This window comes from Trachurus japonicus, chromosome 24 (genome assembly GCF_045865225.1).
Source record: "Trachurus japonicus isolate A0001 chromosome 24, Traja_1.0".
Taxonomy (NCBI): Eukaryota; Metazoa; Chordata; class Actinopteri; order Carangiformes; family Carangidae; genus Trachurus; species Trachurus japonicus.
The window spans coordinates 21,499,793-21,517,919 of record NC_140930.1 but is presented as its reverse complement, the minus strand read 5'-3'; the positions used below and the strand labels follow the sequence as shown (position 1 = coordinate 21,517,919).

At 41.8% G+C, this 18,127-nt stretch overlaps 1 protein-coding gene across 2 annotated transcripts in view; it reads left to right on the top strand.

The window, feature by feature from the left end:
• Positions 1-18,127, top strand: part of LOC146961956 (heparan sulfate glucosamine 3-O-sulfotransferase 5) — a 122,211-nt gene that overhangs the window by 51,329 nt on the left and 52,755 nt on the right. For both annotated transcript variants that reach the window (XM_085771111.1, XM_085771112.1), the window contains exon 2: positions 14,452-14,527. The gene's annotated coding sequence lies outside the window, so the exon portion shown is untranslated. The remainder of the gene's footprint in view (positions 1-14,451; positions 14,528-18,127) is intronic.

Here is an 18,127-nt window from a genome sequence, read left to right as displayed (position 1 = left end):
CAGTGGACACAAAAACACAGTGCACCAACAGGGATACAGTACATGTTGCTCGAGAATTTGTGAAGTTATTCATCACTTTTTCCTGATCCTTACTATTGTCAGTAGCCTACTATATTCAGATTCATACGTTGTTGTCCCCAAATGGAAATTTGTTTTCACAGTCACTACTTGCATTTAACAATGACATTCAGCAAACATACAACTTAAAATAGAACAACAAAACCCTAAAAAAGCAATCACTACCTTGCTGCCTTCTGCTCAGGGTGTTCAATGCTTTAAAGGGACAACGAGGAGTTTTGGAAAAGCGAAGCGTTTTCACACTACATTTATGAGCCTATGCACACCGTGAAATTCTTTGACCGGCACAAGACAGACTCATGTTTTCATTCATCAAGAATTAAAGTCAGAGGTTGGAAGACGATCAGATACCGTTGTAGTTCTGACCATAAACAGCGATTCGGCTGCGTTATTCTCATGACTCGCCACAAACCGAAAGTAAGGAAACGCTGGTCGGCTCGACCAGCATTTCCACCACCACTAATAATAACAAAATAACGATAGAGACAAAACCATATATTTATCGAAAATGGGCCCATTACTGTAACAAGTGTGGGTAACGGAGATTCATCCACATTAACGTGAGACTTTTTTATAACCAAATAGAAACTCCTCATTATCCCTTTAATGAGGGATGGAATAAAACTTTTCCCAAAACAAGTTATCTGTCTGTATCTGATGCCAGAACTTAGAGAGAAGTGTAAAACACGAGTGAAAGGAGTGGCATGGGTCATGTGATATGCTCCGTGCTTTCTGAGTGAGTGGGAGTGAGGAGGCCGATTATTTTAGAGCATGTGTGAGTGATTTTTAGGAGTTTGTTTCTGTTGCATGGTGAAGCAGCAGGCTGTGCAGTACAGGAGGATGGATTCAATGGTGCTTCAGGAGGAGAAGAAGGTTGGGTTTGACTGAGGGACTTGAGTGTGTGGATGGCATGTAGCCTCTGCTGACAGCGTCTGTGGATGTCTGTAATGTGTTGGTTAAAATACAGTTGATTGAGTGATGCCGAGATATCTGAAGTTCTCCATTTTTTTTTACTTAGTTTTTTTCATAGTGTATTAAATTACTGACATATTTTTTATTTGCAGTGTTAAAGGTGTTCAGAAAAGAAAACTGAATTTGATTCCACTGTGGGTCTTATCATTAGTGTAATAACTCATCCATCAGACGATGTAGCCCAAACTTTGTGCAAAATTCTATTTTCGAGTAAATCCGGGATGAAAGTGTGGTATTTTTTTTTCACATTGGATAATGCAGGCGCACAGATTATACGTCAGCCTGTACACGATTCACCAGCCACTGATATTGTATCCGTCATCCGTCAATCAAACGTCTGAGACAACACACACACACACACACCGAGCTTGGTCTCGCCCCAAGCATTGAATATCCCGCCCGCTCAAAAACGACCGGCGATCAAATTTGTTTTCCTTATTTGTGTAAACTCGTAGAAGGAGGCGCGACAAACAGGACAAACAGCCATTTCTGAACGTTGCCATAGTGTCACTTCTGCCTCCATTGCCTACAACAAATGCTAGCAACACAGATTCATGCTGCGCACTGGCTAAGGATCACAGTGTAAGACTCTACTTGGACCAACAATTAGCAAATAATAATTAGCAAAATATCAAATACAACACAAATATTTTACCAGTGTGGTAAATATGTTGCCTTAGGTAGATCCTCCCAGAGTAATTGGCATGAATCAGTCTTGTACTCGTGTATGAAATGTTTTGTATAGATCATGCTCCTAGGCTGTTTACAAATGTGAGCTGATTTTTAGGTTTTTTATATTTTATTATATTTTTAACACTTCTCGCATGCACTCATTAATCCTCTGTGTGAGTGAAACAGGCAAACACAAACAAAGACCCTGCTGGCTTCTTCATTATAATTCGCCTAAATGGGTCTAAATGTCAGGGAACAAGAGCAGCTGCTGGAGCATGGCAGGCCGCTGTCATACTGGTAATAGTTGACTGGCACATACAGTCTGCCACAGGAGCCGGGCAATTACGTGGGCAGACAAACTCCCTTATCTCTAATGAACACTTGCAGTCGCTTTAAAAGCTTTCACATCAGTCCTGGCATGGAGGGCAGGGGAGGGGAAGGAGGATGCTGGTCGTCTCTTACCATCATGCAGTCTCCTCTGAACTGCTCCAGCACTTTGAGTCATTTTCTGGGGATGTGGACAAGCAGTTGATGGTTACTGTGGAGGGGCGTTTTGGAGAGTGGAAAACAAAGCTGGTTGCCAAGCTGTTCTGTAAATTATGGGCTTTCAGGCTTCTAATCTTGGATTGCTTAAAGGTGCCCTTTTCCTGTCCAACCCCTCCCATTACTTCAATCTCTCCTATAAGTTCAACTGTTTGCCCACTTTTTGAGCTTATTGCCACAGCGCAGATACAACAAAGCCAAAGTTTATGTTAAACATTACTGTTTGCTCTGGTTTTGACATTATTTTCTGTTAACATAGGTTGAGGGTGGGGTGGGGGAGTAGGTGTGGGATACACCCTGGACAGGTCAGCAGTCTATGGCCACATATGGAAACTAATACTTATACTCACTCGTATTGGCAATTTAGAGTCACCAATCAACTTAATGTGCGTGTTTTGGACTGAGGGAGGAGGCTGGAGAACCCACACAGACACAGGGAGAATGTGCCTAAGTGCCACAGGCCTGGGAATCAAACCAAGAACCTTCACTTTATACAGTACAGTGCTGTAGATATTTATGATATGGCACCCAAAGTGCTTTGACAAAATGTAGAAGGATCAAGGGAGTTAAAACAGGAAAAACATGCAAAATAATAATTCAAGTAAGAATAATTAATGCTAGTAGTAGTAAAATAAACAACTAAGAGCTAATTAAAAAGTAAGTTGGGTACATCATCATCTTACATAATTGACAAGCTGTTAGTGACATGTCTAAAACAAGTGTGCGGCATATCAGTGCAGTAGTGGAGGATAGGGAGGAGAGTACACAGTGGCACATGCCTTTGATTACCTTGGTCTCTATTATATGACCTGTTGGAAACATTAGTCTCCACTGATTGACAAGAGTAAAACAAAGCAAAAATAATCCATGTTTGTCTGAACAGAAATCAGCTGACATGAGCACGAAGTCAGGTGCATGAATGTGAAAGTGAACTGGAGATTATCAGGCTGAGGCTTGATCTTTTCCTTCCCTATGTCAAGAGGGTTTCATGATCTGTAAACAGCTGGCGGCTGCAGCTGGAAACACGACTGATGAGAATGACAATCCTGACCCAGCAGTGACGTGTGTAGTTAAACCAAAACAAGAAGCTGAAAAACACTGAAAAGCTTTGGTGAGCAGAGGGGAAGGTTTTCAATCCATTGTTAGCTAAAAAATATGGATTAGTGCATCTTTTAAAGGGACAACGAGGAGTTTCTATTTGGTTATAAAAAAGTCTCATATTAATGTGGATGAATCTACGCTACCCACACTTGTTAATGGCTCCATTTTAGATAAATATATCGTTTTGTCTCTATCGTTATTTTGTTATTATTAGTGGTGGTGGAAATGCTGGTTGAGCCGACCAGCGTTTCCTTACTTTCGGTTTTGTGGCGAGTCATGAGAATAACGACGCCGAATCGCCGTTAATGGTCGGAACTACAACGGTATGTGATCGTCTTCCAACCTCTGACTTTAATTCTTGATGAATGAAAACATGAGTCTGTCTTGCGCCGGTCAAAGAATTTCACGGTGCGCGGAGGCTCATAAATGTAGTGTGAAAACGCTTCGCTTTTCCAAAACTCCTCGTTGTCCCTTAATCTGGGTAAACTATCAGAAAGACCAAATACCACAGGAGATAAGCAGTCTGATAATTTAGGGCAACTGACCCTTGTAATTAACACATTTTCACATTATAATCAGGCTTCCAGAAGCATCACCTGCATGGTAGATGAGGTATTGATTTCTAACAACACTGTGTCCAATTATTCATCCACTACATCCTCACACACACCAGTATGTAACAATGCTTCCCCGCCCTCTGAAAGGTTCTATATTAAATACTGTCCCTGTATTTTATTAGAAATAATGATCCATCAGAAGTTAAACTGTTTTTGTATTTAAAACAAAAAATATATCTCGTTTTAATTTTACATCTTCACTCTCAGGCTTCTCCCTGGCGCTTTAGTAACAACATGGCCGGTGAGCCAATCAGAAGTATGGAAGCTCTGAGCTTCTCTTCTGATTGTTTTCTGGAGGTAAAACAAGACTGGGTCCACGTGAGCAGGGCTGCTTTGTCCAGTGGCTCATTATTAGAGACACTTGTTGAATATGGACTATGTTCATTTTGTCTCTGGATTGAATATTCAACCTAGACCTGCTGAATAACCAACAAACACTTATAAATCTCACACTCCACAACGTGGGACCTTTAAACCCTGAGATTTTCAGAACTCTGTGTGTACCTCACAAATTGCATCAGCCAGAATCATTACCATAGATCAGTGTGGAAACCGGGTGGGGTTTATTCTCCACAGAGTCCAACTGAAGGCTGGCTGCATGCCCTATGGAAATGATCAGTGGAGGCTGAGGGGGGGAAAAAAGCAGAATAAGCCTGTCAGCGTCCCCTGTGTGTAGGAATACACATGTCAGCCGGGGCTGTCGGACTGTCTAGGCAAATGTAATGGTGCTGTCTGAGATAGCGTGGGATTACATTTTTCATTAAAGCTGCACGAGGCAGCTGGGAATGTTAGCAAGTCGGCAGATCAGCAAGAAGTCACATAATCCAGTGGGGTGTCAGTAAATACACACAGCATGCTCAGATTGGCACAGCCAGCCACGAGGACAGGAGAGGTGAAAGGTCAGATGTTGGCCACTTGCTGCTGTTTTAAAGACTTTGTTTCACTCTTCAGTGTGTCATTAGAAAAACTACATTTTCCCTCCCAAATGCTTTGTTTTTGGTCATTTTTCAAATGCTTTTTGCAGGTTGTAATAATTTGCCATGGGTTTATCACTCTCTGTTGTTGTGTACAGACAGTTTGACCACTGTGCTTTCCTTTCATCAGTTGTATTGTAAGCTACTTCCCACAGGACACACTGATCATGTTCAGTTCTTTCTGTAATTTCCCTCCAGCTTCTCCCTTCTCTCTGTCCTCTATTAGTGACGTAGATTCACAAAAAATATGTATTTTAAACTGTGGATGTGTCTTTCTGTCAATACATAACAAAATGTGTTTCATATTCTAACTAACATGGTCACCTGGAGTGGGCTCCAATAGTCCAGTCTGATAGAGAACTATGGAGTAAGATTATCTAGAATAATGTACAATTATAGAGTTTATTTCCCTCAAAAGGTATTTGAAAACTTACAATTAAAAATTACAGGCTACTACCCACAGCTTAAACTCACCCACTGCAGGCACTTGCACTTCCTCTGTCTGTTACCATTTTCAAAATCTCCTTCTCTACTCACTGAAAATGACATATTTTGCAGTGAAAGTCTATGTAAGTCTTAGCCTTAATGAGAGTGATTGCATCTCTAACAAATGTCGCCACATACAAAGTTTCCACTTGGCACTGCTCTGCACCCTGGTCAACCATTCAGTCAATCACACAATCTTTTTGATTGGTTTGTCCACAGTGGGGCAATTAGCTGTGCAGCAATGGGAGCCAAAACATATAGTACACACACATCCAACATTTAACAAAATAAAAAAAAACTCAATTTGTAAGAGAGTTCAAAAGTTAAAACACTAAAGATAAGACTACTGTTTCCTCCTGGAGTTTAGCAGGGTGATGAATGAATGTTTATATCTGTTAGTTTTAGCAGGTGGAAGTCTGAGCAGTAAACCAGGTGGAAGAAACTGAAAATGTTGATGTAAAGGATGGGAACCATCAGACAAGATAGATTCTGCTTTCTTGTGCAGCTGTTTGATGTAAAAATCCAGTTTCAGTTATTTCAGTACAGACACAAACCACCTTGTTCAGTTCTGAGACTAATGCCAGAAACCCAGGTATTTAATTGGCATTAGTCTTAGAACTGAAGAAGTCTCTTGGATGAGGGGTGAAACATCTTCAAGCAAGAAAAGAAGTCCAGTTGCTTTTTACTACAACTCCACAAGAATAAGATGACCTGGATGACTGAGAACCTTCACAGACACCTTGTTCAGTACATTTTTCTGCTTTATCTTAAAAGATTGAAAGCAACAAATGAATGAAAAGGTAATCACAGACCTGCTGCATCCTGGCCTCAATGTTGCCCAAGACCATTATTACTGGTTGAAAGCCCCACTCCAGAGTGATAACAGGTTCAGCCAGACTGTTCTCCAGCACTCACACAGTGCTGTGGAGATACATTTGGGTGTGTTTGACAACGTGTTTCAAGTAGTTTAGTAAACCAATTTATTCCAGAACCAGGGAAACAACCAGCTGGTTGTTTTCTGAGGACTTCAGACTGCAGAGAGCAGCTCTGACATCTGGAGACTATGAAGAGTCATCTTAAAATGAATCAAGACAAAGTGGCAACTGGTGTTGTAGCTGACAGTGGAGTAATGTGTTCTCCTTTTCTTACCTGTTAAATGTTGAGCAGAAGGAGGACCGAATGAGCTTCCTAATGTTTGTTGGATTAGAGAATAAATCTACAGTTGGCTTGACAAATCATTTAGAAATACAACTGATTTTGTGTTTTTACTTTCACTTCACACAGTCTTCCTGATGGAGCTGATCCATCACAGTACACAGACACATACACCTGCTGTTTACATATTTGTTTTGAAGGAAAATAGTTTTAGTAAGAAATAATTTTTGCAAACACTGGGTCACAAGAAGATTTACATGAACTTTGTTTTTGACCAGCTCTGTCACCTCAGATTTCAAAGTGTCCTCAAACACACCCACAGAGGAGTTTCCAATGGTCCCTGCTCCCCGGATCTATTCTGTTCTAATTGAACTCTCCTGCTAATTATCTTGATCCTGTACTGAATGAACTGGGACCATTAGGTAAATGGATGGGTGGAAATCCATGGATGTAGCTCATCATTGCAATGCTCATTTTTGCAAATGTACATGGATTTAATTGTCATTGACGTGGAGTCAGTTTGGCAGTATCAAATAATCAAAGGCTCTTGACCTTCATGGAGAACTCTTTGAAGTGAATATTATGTGAATGCATGAATAAGATCTTGGACCATTACGCGGGACAGTGTGTGTGTCGTTCAGTGGCAGCAGATCAAAGCCCTGCAAGAGCAACACCCAGCTCTGTGGTTAACATCTGCTCGTATTTTCTGCTTCATAAATTAGATTGGACGATCAGAATTGGCTAATCCCCCTGTGGACCAGCCTCACTGATCGCTAGGCCTACCTGACAGGAGCAGATCTCAACCATTCACCTCAGTTACAGAGCACTTAGAAAGCTACAGTGGCTCTGGCAGCTTTTTTCAGTAACTCTGTGACATAGTCTTATTGCCAAGCAACATATCAGCGTTTCTTTTCTTTCTTTCTTTTTCTTTTTTTTTTGAGAAAGTCAGAGTGATGTCACTGATGACACTATATGGTGATAATACACCCAGCTGGCAGTCTAATTCTAGCTAAAACAGTAATCCTGCAGGTATTTGATCAAATGTTTTGATCATTTTAGAAGTTGCAGTTTATTATACTGTTTTGTTGTAATGTTTTTTAGGTAGGTTGAACTCATTACCCAACGTTTCTGACACAAAAACACTTAACCTGAGCCACTATCCGCACTTTTAAATTTGTAGCTATCTAAAGCTGCGTTCACACTGGACCTTTTGTTTTTAGAACGAGCGGCGAGTTTACATGTTAAGTCAATGCAAACAAGCGATGGAGCATTTAATCGCCCAAGCGAAAAGACGCTGGGGCTCGGAGCGACAGCGACGGAGCGTTTTTTTCTTTCTTTCTTCTTCATTCTTCAACAACAATGCATTGTAGTTAGAACAGAGATCTTAACTCCTGCCTCAAATCCAGTTTACCTTATGTCCAGTTCCAGTTGAAACTTCACTCTGGTTCTGTTGTGTAGACCTAGCGAGTGTATTTTAAAGGGATAGTTCACCCAAAATTCAAATTTCACTCATTATCTACTCACCCTTATGTCAACTAAGAGCTGTGAGAATTTTCAGAGTCCTCGTGCCTTCTCTGAGTTACGCGGGGGGGGGGGGGGGATGTGGGAATTGTGTCTAATATACTCTCCACATTTTCAGTTGAAAGTTTACTTCAGACTTATATTGTGGGACACCCTCCTCATGAGCTGTGTTCAGCCACCTGACTGACCACAGTACCTGTTAGGGCTGGACGATAATGGCAAAAATCATAATCACGATTATTTTGGTCAATATTGAAATCACGATTATTTACACGATTATGGGGGGGGGGGGACTATGCAGGATTTATAGCTTGACCATGCTACATTATTACCTTAAATAAACAGTGCCAATGTGTGTTTAAGGTTTTTAAGTTTATAATTTTAAATATTTATTCAAAATTTAATTTAAAGTTTTATGATCCAGCAGCAGAAACTATACACTATATAAACTATACTTTTCTACATTTTTACCTTGAATAAACAGATTTGGAGTAATTGTCATGATTTAACTTATTAAGAGGGAGAATGGAGGCTCTCTGCTTCCGTGTGTGTCGCTTATTGCGTCTCTGGGATGAAATCCAACCTGGGAAGATCAGAGCCTCCGCCCCGCTGCGCTGTCCCAGCTCTCGTCACAAACGCGCCCCATAAGTGATCTCTTGTTTATGACAGATTAAACTACACAAATACACGTCATAACATCGTATAACGTTATCCGCCGCTCTACAGATTGCTTCCTTGCCGGCTTTGTAAACATATGCACATGTAGCCAACTCACCTTTGTAAAACTTCACAACACTTACAGCATGTACTGTAGAAAGTCCACAGTAACCTTGTTAGAGCTGGTTTTCATTTATTAGTGCCACAGGGCTACTGCCCGAGGCTCTGACCTCTGCTGCTCCTTTTTCAACTGGCCTTTGATAGGAGCATCACTGGGTGACTGATGAAGTTGGAAGGTAATTATTGATGATGCCTCAGCTGATGGTGAGTTTTGCTTGAAGACTGTCACTTTTACAGCTTGACCTTGAGCAGAAATCGTCCTCTGTAATTTATGGCCAATAATGCTCTAAAGAGTCCCATTTCCAAGATTCACTAGCCCTCTATGCTCCGCCCTCAAAACACAATCTGCACTGCTGACAGGGCCGTCTTATAAAGAACACTTCACCTTGGTACTCTATCTGTGTGAAGACGGGATTAATACTTTAAAAGACTGCTAGTTGTCGCAGTTTATGCTACCTGCTTCACAAGCACATTAAGACTGAATGACTTGAGGCAACAATACACTGCGTGTGGTAGTTAAGACTTAGTGAATATTCAAATCCTTCTCCAACATGAGTCTTCTTGCTGGCAGGATGTGCAGCTGGAGGAACTGTACTTCAGTCTCTTCTCAGATGTCTGAATGATTCCTTCCAGTGTTTTACCAGACTATTAACGCTGTAGACAGAATTCAGTTTGACAGTATCAGTCGATCCACATTTAAACATTTCAACCTTAAACCATGAACATGGGATTCAGGGAGTCAGATTTCAGCCAGAGGTAGACAAAATATGTTTTCTCCACGGCTGGATGGATATTGACTGTTATAACCAGACATGTGGGTGTTCTAGGTGGCACAGTGGTGCAGTGCTTAGCACCAACATGGTTCTGGGTTTTTCCCAGTCTGGGGCCTTTCTGTGTGGAGCCTCCCTGTGCCAGCTTGGGTTCTCTCTGGGTCTTCTTGTTTCCTACCACTGTCCAAAGACATTGGTAAACTACCCATAGCTGTGTATGTGTTGCTTGTGTTTTATAGACGTGTGTCCATTGTCATGTCAACCCCATCAAAGATGATCATGTGTCTGCCTGTTTAGCTTGACCTTGAGGTCACTGGTTTGATTCCCATGTTGACAGAGATCACACACTTGGCAGCACCCCCAATGGTAATTTTCTAGTTCATATGACTTCCACACTGCTCAATGCTGGTTGGCCTGTTCGACATAACGTTTCATGCCTGCACACCTATCAGACAGCTCCAGATTTAAAAGTGAGGATTGTGTTTCAGGTTAAGCGATTTACTTATTTGTGTCAAAAACTGGGTAATGAGTTCAACCTACCTAAAAACATTACAACAAAACAGAATAATTAACTGCAGCTTCTACAATGATCAAAAAGTTTAATCTGCAGGATTACTGTTTTACTGCCAGCTTGTATTATCATATAGTGGCTTATCAGGCACACCTCTGATGGGCAAGAACATGTCTTCAGAAAAAACTCTCTGAAGTCAGAAACAGCAAGCTGGACTATCTAAAAATTTCCAAAACTGACGATACTACATTGAGACCAACGTCACCAACTCCCACCCCACCACCTTCTATTCTTTACACCGCTATTTTTGTCACTTTCCACATGAATAACCAAATGCAACACTGCAAATCTCTTCCATGGCATTATATCCCTCCCTGTATTCTCTCTGTTTCCCCTCTGCCTTCACTGACTTGTGTGGCCACGTCCGGTCCTCCTCTACCAGGTCGAGGTAATGCACGTGGCGCCACACAGATGAACCCAGCGAGTCTTGCCCATTAATAATCACAATGGACACAACGCACACAAGGACACTGCTTTCCAGGGCTGTATCAGCACACACGGTAACTTGATGCAGGTTGGGGGAAGCTAAAAGTCATGTGGTGACGATGCAATTTTTCACCCGACCAGCCTCTCCCTCTCCCCCCTCCCCCCTCTCAGCCTGATGCCAGGTCACGTTATAAATGAAGGCATTAGCAGTTTTAGTTTGGCTCCCGTGGCCTGATAAAAACAGGTTGCGGAGGAGCGAGATCCCCACAGCTGTGGAGGTGGGATAAGAGCGGGTGGACACAAAAGCTATTTGTCATTGTTAATTATTTTACTGCTATAGCCCCACAAAAGACATCCAGACTAATTAACAAACAGGACTATAGGAGAGCAGCAGGGGACATCATGGACATAGTAACACGGGATTGTTTGTGGCGTTCTTGGGAGAAAGTTTGAATGACTTTATAAAGTTAGTTTTCAAGTACTTTGGGAACAGAATTTGCAGACTCATAATCCTGTTTTTTAATCTCTAGAGGTTGATTTCTTATGCACTTGGAATAGAGATTAGAAACTTTATGAGATTAAATGCAGTCTGTCATTGTCCACCAGAATATTTGGCAGCTGTGACAGCTTGGGTGGTGTTGTTTTCACCCTGTGAGTCTGAGTGTGTCAAAATGCTGTCCTGGACACTGTGTAGTTGAGATCAGAATAAGGTCAATTTCTAAGATAGGTGTGGCCTGACCCATAAGCATTCAGTGTAGTACTGAGCACTAGCATTGGGTGATTTCCAAAATTCAATATCTATACAGTATATGGGCAGGTTTTGTTACTCTCCCTCCATCTCTCACATGCTAATCATCATTTATCACTCACTAACATTAATTCGCTGTGGAACCGCTCTGAAATATGTAATGATAGCTGTCATCTCAAGCCCCCCTTTATTGAGCAGCATGATGCTGGTTAGCACTGTTGCCTCTCATCAAGAAGGTTCTTGGTTTGATTCCCAGGCCCAGGGTCTTTCATCTGGTATGGATGGATGGATGAATGGATGGATGGATGGATGAATGGTCCATCTTTGCAGTTGTCACTAGCTGATAACAGGAAGTCCCTCAAAACTAAACCATCAATGGCCTCTGCCATCGCTACAGACTTTTTACTGCAGACATTTATTCTAAGCACTAGCAGGAAAAACACAGGTGTTACCAACACAAACATTGACTCTGCTGTGTGACAGCCTGCAGTAACAGGAGGCTGAAACTGTTGCTGTGTTCCCTGATTTCAGCAGGTAATGTGGTGAACACGTGATTATAAGCCAAAATGATAAAAAAAAAGAGATGCAACAGGAGCACTTCCACCGGTGCTCATGGAAGAGAAATCATCCCCCCCAAAAAAACAGGAAGGAAAAATTGTAACAAATAAAAAGGTACAAAAAAAACCTAGGTCCGGGCACTCAAAATGGTTTGAAAAAATAAAAGGCCTTTAATTCACAGAGCTACAAGTCAAAATGATCATTTAAGTTAAAGTGTCACAAAGGAGGGAGTTCAAGATGAGAGACCGAGACAGTTTGATGGGAATGTGAGAGCGGTATAGAAATCAACACGTCACAGTGTGAAGAGTCTGGTTGTGACTCAGCCACAGGGAATCCTGCTCTCTCCAAGTTCTGTTCTGTTTCATCCAAGTACAGCGGTGCTGTTAATAATTAGAGAGGATGTGTCAGACGCCGCCGACGCACCAGCAGAACAATCTGTTGCACATGGAGCTGTCTCATTTTAATAATTAAAATGAATATACTCTTGTGCATATTTGCATAAATTAAATGAATATTTGTTCTGCAAGGCTTGGCAAACACATTGCTGTCGGTGCAGTGGTGTAAGCATGGTCATGATTGGCAGAGTGTGTGGTCCTACAGGACCGGTGATCGCAGTAATCCAGAACTGTGACCTAGTCCTTTGTGATTTACTGGATTTCCACTCCATGCAGCCTTGTTTTTTTATGTGAAATAAGAACTGCACATTCATTTTGGGGCTGTTGGCCTGTGGGGTTTGACCCTGCAGCTACTGACCTCCTGGAGCAGCCTTGAGTAGTGCAATCAAAACATAACCTAGACCATCTCCACCTCTACTGTAGCTCCGGGTTCCCCTCGAGGCAAGAAGAAATGAACTGAAGCACAATATAATTCTCATTGATTGTTATTTGCTTTGACCTCAAAATGTATGTCATAATATTCTCATAATTGGGTATTGCTGGACTACATAACTCTCCATGGGGTAAGTTATAGCCTGATTTAAAGCAGAAAATGTGAAAGACGGGCATGAAGGATATTTATGATGTCAGTAATTTCATTTTTTCCCTTAGAGGCAGAATTATTGCCTTATACTTAGTAAATGGACCTGGAAGGCACAGATTTTTGAAAAATTCACTACACAAGCACTATGCCTATTAATTGGCTCCTGAAAGGGAAGTGATTTTTTTTTTTTTAGGTTTTTCCCCAAAGTTTGAGTTATTTTCATCTCTGAAAACAACCCCCAAGAGGCATTTTTTGTTTTTGTTTTTGGCCACGATCATTTATTTATTTAATTTCATCTCCGTAACCAATATTGAGAAGTAATTGAAAATTGGCAAATTAAAAATTATTTCATCAATTCATACAAAGAAAGTTGTTTGTTTGTTTTTCGTCTGTAAAAACACACCCTGAGTAAAGATTGAAAAATCTTTGGGGGAGAATCATCTTTTATTTATTTCTTCCCAGGGAATATATCTCAATCAATCTTTTTATTATGCACTGTATATGTTTTTAAACTCATAGACCCCATCAGAACTGCATCAGGTTAACTGATCATGTCGGCATCATGCTAAAATACTTACGGTAGCATTAAAAAAAGAAAAGAAGTAACTTTTACTGTTATGTTGTGGTCATGATCTGCTCCAGATGTATTCATTTACCCATGCACTAAAAAATATCTAATCCATCTTCATTGTGTTTAACTGTCCCCTGTAAATAAACTGCCATGAAGTGACAACACTGATATTACAGTATCATTGCTCTGCTCACAGGCTCAAGACATGTGCTCCTTTCTAATGTGCAGTGTGCAGAACCATCGGTTGAACGCTCTCAGCGTCATTGATCCCAGTGGGATCGACCTCGTAACCTTTACAGTGTTAGTGCTTTGCTCCTTCAAGCAGCACAATTAAGGTCAGGCCACTGAGCTCTCACACTTTACTTTGTGCCACTGGAGCATGTGCTGCCTTTCTCCTGCGGGACAATTACTTAAGGACTGATTGTTTTTGATGTGAAAGTTTGGTCGCCAGGTTCTGACTTCCACATTTAAAATGCATCGCTTGCTGGACGTCTACTCGCCCAGTGTGTGTGGTTTTAATTAACTGAAGAGAGGAGCCAGTTTTACACAGACAGTTGTGTTTTATTATTTATTTTATTATTTATATTATTCATTCTCTTTTGTGGGTCTATTTTAACTTAGCACACAGTTTCCCTACTGGATGCTGAGCACTTCCCATTTGTCATGCAAACTAGAATCTGGATGAGACTTTCCTCCGGCTGAGGACCTACAGTATGAAAATGAGGGGTGGGGGGTGGGGGGTGGGGTGTGTTCAGCCATTTCCATGGTGTGATGATTTGTAATTTTGAATGGGCGGAGGCAGGACATTTTTCCATCAAAGTTTCTGCTCTATAAACTTTTGAACACTGTCCTTTTTCTTTCCTGAACTAAAATTGCTGATTACCCATTTGGTTCTTGTCTGATTTTTTTTTTTTTTTTTTGTCTACGTCACAGATACTGGATCTGCATGTGTGCATGAAGAAGCATCCAGGTGCTCAACTTCACCTCTGGCAGTCATGAGGAATAGAGGGTATGTACTGGACTGTCATTCACCACACACCCCTCCCCTCTGCATAGATACTATATACAGTATAAGGAGACTAGATGGCTCACTCAGTGCTGCTGCCCAATGACACGGCGTCGCCACACGGTTGCCAGTTTGCGTCAGTCTGCTCCCTCCCTCAGACCATTATGCCCATGGTGCATGTTTTCAAGGCCGTTGTATAGGGGAGAAAGGTGATGATAATTCTAGGGGCCCAGCGCCCAGGAGGCCCCACAAAAAAAAACCCAGTAGTCTAATCTTTGTTTGCTGATTTATTCTGCATAAGACCCTGACTAATACTCCTAGTAATGCTGCATTAGCATCATAACAAAGTAGGCTAATAAAAAATGATAATACATATGTAGTCTAAGAAAAACAACTGGAAAAGTTAGGGGGTAGGGGCCCACTTTAGTATTCTTTAAGGGGGCCCAGAATTCCTAGCAACGGCCCTGCATGTTTTACTAAAATAACCAGACCTATGTTCAAATGGTTTAGATTTTTATGGTCAGAAATGCAATTATGATATTGCATACTTAAAATGACGAATACATTTAATCATGTACTTTTCTGTGAAAGTAACATTATGCAAATAATTAATAGTAATAGTAATAGTAATTGCCATACACTGTCAAAATTTCAGAGCGAGTGGATCGACTCAAGATGGCTGCCTGTGAGTTACGTCGGCGTGTAGTCTTATCCTAGCCTGATGCATCAGCCGCTTATTTCATTACATTTCATGTAGCGTCTGAACACGAGCCATAGGGATTCGTTTGCTTCCGGGAGGCGGTTGCTTACATTTGCTTCAACTAATCGCTGCTGCTTGGTGGTCACGTGTGCTATACACCGGTTAAGCTCATAGGTTAATCTTGAGCGCTTGAGTTCAACGTCATCGCCTTCACTTACCCGTCTGTTCGCTGATTGGTCCGTCCGCTCTGGCGGACGGAGCAAACCGAAACGCATGGCTAGTTTCCTGACTACATGGTTGAGGCAAATGAAATTTGCCGGAACCAGTAGGCGGCGCTAGCCTGGCTAGTCTTATCCACCACCGGTGCTGAAACTCCATATTGCTGCTCTATGTTTGGACATCATCATTCTGCACAAGCACTATGATTGGTCTTCTGAACTGACGGTAAATATATCAAATGTGCAGAGGAAACTATAAACAAAAATCACTTGTGTAATAATCCTTGACATATTTATTAGTAACTGACATTGACATACTCCCTTCACAACATAGAATCCTGTGTTTTCCTTTCTCAGTGTCATTAACCTTTCCTGTCTCATAGCCCAGACTGTAGTTATGACAGGGGAGGGGAGACATGGGAACTTGCTCCACTGAACTGTGAAACATCTCAAATTTCCTGTTTATCTTTCACAGATATGATAAATCAGCGTAATTATGCACAATAGTATAAAGTACAGCTTGGCAAGCACACACAAGTACACAGTCAATGATCTTCAACGCACATGCACAAACATCCCAAAACTGCTTCCCTCACCTTTGTCAATGACTCATGGTAGCAGCCATTAAACTACTATACAATAGATACAAACATCAATATTCAAGCAAGCATCCAGAGGTGATACTCTGCTGCCACCACATGTGGGTGTAATATTCAGGTATAAAGCTGTGTCACTGTGTACTATATAGTGTAGGCGGACACCTTGGACTAATATACTGCTCTCAGATCAGCTCTGCTCCCTGACCAACTGAGGCTTTTGACTTTGTCCTGTTTCTCTGTCCTGCTTCAGAGACCTGAGTTTAGCACGGCCCTCAGCTGAGTGGGGGTGGGGCTGAGTGGGGGTAGGCAGGGCAGTAAATCCACACAGAGCTCATCCATCACGGTGCCCATGTCTTTGCTCTCTCCCTCTCCCTCTGTCTCCCTCTCTCCCTCCAGCTTAGCCGAGCTACGTCCCTACTTATACACGTTCTGTGGCACATGATTAATCCTACCTCTCATATCTCTTCTCATGTGTCAGCACCTTCGCTGCTTTATAGGCTTATTCTGAAATGAAGTGACACTTCTGTGTTGAAATATCACCAAATTAAGACTGCTGGCATGTGTAAACAGAGCAAATATACACCGAAATCCATAAATCAAATGAAGGGCAGTGTCTAACTCTCCTATTAAAACTTTGTTGACCCTGTAATATTGAAAGGTTGTTTTGTGTGATTGAGTCTTTTTAGCTGATCCTATAGTCATCCTTCAGCTGGCTGTACTCATTATTGATGATATTTGTGACATTTGTGATGCATTAGTGCCTCAAAAATAGTTTTCATGAGTCACATGTTGATTTATTGTGATGTAACTTACAAATAAATAAAAGCTTTTGATAAACAGTAGATGTTAACAGGTCGTTTCACTGATGTGATCGCCTTTATGGCCAGGAGAATATTGTACACTCCAAGTCATGAAGCTATCAGTTGAAAATACAGTTTGATTGCAAAAACAAAATACATAACAAACACCATACCCAACTTTTACAGTCCACTTCATATTTATTTGCTTTTTAAATTTACACTTTCCCTGTGTTTTATTTTAGGTGCAAGAGAAAGTTGAATTTGTAGTTTAAAAAACGATATCATCTCATTTTACTTTTACATTCAGGCTTCTCTAGTCACAAGTGAGCCAATCAGAAGAGAGGAGGCTCTAATTCTCTCTTCTGATTGGCTTTTATGAGTGATCAAATAAAAATAGAGCATACTTCAGGTGAACACTCAGAGAAACCAAATCCTGCAAGGTTGGATGATGGATCTAGGTTGGTGGTGCTTGGTGCATGTAAGTGCTTTGACAAAGTTACACAAGTCCTAACGGCTGGTCTTAGTGCAGTGTCTGTGTGTGGTTTTCTGTGGACTGGGGCTCTGGTACTTTCACAGTATTAACTCATTGAGTGCCATTGACGTCTATGGACGTCAATCAAAATCCAACGCTTGAGTGCCATTGACGTCCATAGACGTCAAATGCAGTTTTCTGCGGCTGGTAAATGGGGACGCTCTCGCGCACACTGTGAGTAATTTTGGGGCTTCTGGGATGTGTAGAACGAAGAAGACTGTAGATCAGAGCAAGAAGTGAAGAAGAAGGAGAAGACGAGTGCGATCGGTACAGAGATAAAAAAGTCGGAAAAAGTTTCTATTTCTAGAGAAAAACGACGTGCAGAGCCTGGAACAAGTGTAACGTGGAGCTGGAGGAAAGCTTAGCTACAGATGCTATTAGCATAGCTCCAGCATGAAGTGATCAGAGGAGGCAGGAAAGGTAAACTCATCTAGATGATCAGCACCGAAATGCCGAAGCGGAGGCGGATCTCGGAGTCAGTTTCACCAGCTGCTGCCTAACCGACGTGACGACGAACCGAGAAATCAGCGCGGTGAGTCGCTGCCGCGGCCGCGTCCAGCAGAGAGGCTGAAGACGCCACGACGTCTCCCTCCCTCCTTCAGAGACGAGGGGATGCAGCAGGAGGAGAAGGAGGGGAGGAGAGGGGAGGGGGTGGAGGGGGAGGGGGGCGTAGGAGAGGCTGAGGGGGCAGCAACCGCTCGTACTTGTTGTATTTTAGTTGTTGTTGTTGTTATGTTTTTTGTTTAGTCTTTTT